The sequence below is a fragment of the Varroa jacobsoni genome, unplaced genomic scaffold, assembly GCF_002532875.2.
Source record: "Varroa jacobsoni isolate VJ856 unplaced genomic scaffold, vjacob_1.0 scaffold_486, whole genome shotgun sequence".
NCBI classification, from domain to species: domain Eukaryota; kingdom Metazoa; phylum Arthropoda; class Arachnida; order Mesostigmata; family Varroidae; genus Varroa; species Varroa jacobsoni.
Genome location: NW_019213388.1, coordinates 55379 through 56761, shown reverse-complemented (window position 1 = coordinate 56761; position 1383 = coordinate 55379).

Sequence of the window (1383 nt, the reverse complement as noted above, 5' to 3'; positions counted from 1 at the left end):
TGCAAACGCAAGTATAAATGTACGCTTTGTTTTGGCACGCAAATTGACTTAACCTGAGGGTTAGAGTTCAATCAAAGGTCGCCACAAGGGAACACACATTACCTTATATTATAGGTTATTTATTCTAAGCGAGTATATATAATACAACAAAAAACCATTGTAGCAGTCACTACTCGTAACATACATTCACGAAATGGCGCCTAGCATCTACTCTGGCTATTCGCTCCAGATTTTTCATCAGTTACTAACGGCTGTTTATCGACGGACGTTCCAATCCGTAAAAATATCGGCGATTTTCCTTCTCTCCGGTTCTGGAAAGTCCTCAGGGTGCAGCATCACGTAGTGCCGAAGTATAGCTTCTCGACGTTCGCGCCTCTTCCTATTATACTGCCGTGCTTGCTCTAAGATTATAACCGCGATGGCTCCTATTATGAAGTGCTGTTGGAAAGCTAACATTTAAGTGCACATTAAGCAATTTGAAACCAGCAACGTTTATGACAATTTGTGTTCAGTATGATTCATTACGTAGGATTACCACGCCAGATGTCTAGGAGATTCACAGCTATTATTTTTTTGAAGGAAATGCGCCGCAAAGGTGCCTCTAACGCTCACAAAGACTGAATCAACTATTTGCAATTGGGACATCCGAGCAGAAAGAGTTTTTATATTTTTTATATTTGGAAAAACGACAGCTAAAACTATGTTTGGAATTCATTTTTGGAAGACAGAGAAACACACACATGAATAATGAACGTGAATAGTCGCGAAACCCAGTACCCTGATAGAAGTAGGCTTTTCGTCAATTTATCTTTATGCTGTCTTGGTTGCTTGTAGAGATCACATTGGTTCAACATTGTTTGCAACGCCAGTTCTTACGCACCCTATGAATATACGCGACATGAATAGCTGGACACTTTCATATTTAACGATGATAACAAAGGGAAAGAAAGTTTGCAACGGGCTGAATCAGATTTTAGTAGATATATAATGGTAATTTTATGGCTTGACCTACCTGCATACAAAGGGCGCTTGTACAAAAAATTGCGTACACAGCCACCTGCAAATCCACACATGATTCCAGTACCCCAAAAAAGCATCGTTTCTGCGCTTTGATTCTTTTCTTCCCAACCTGCAAATATTTTCCGGTAGAATGGAGCCATTTCGCCCGAATCACTCATCATGACACCTGAGCTGGTAAAGTCACGAGCCTGCAAGTAAGTTCGATGATCTTTTGCATACAAACACGACGACGGAGATTTTCCTTTTTTTGTTTGTTATTGTTGTGTTTATTATACAAGGCTAAGATGGTTGGATTCAATTGGAGGGCTAAGTTGGACCCATCAACCATCGGAGAGGTTGGTCAGAGTTAAATTTAACGCGCGC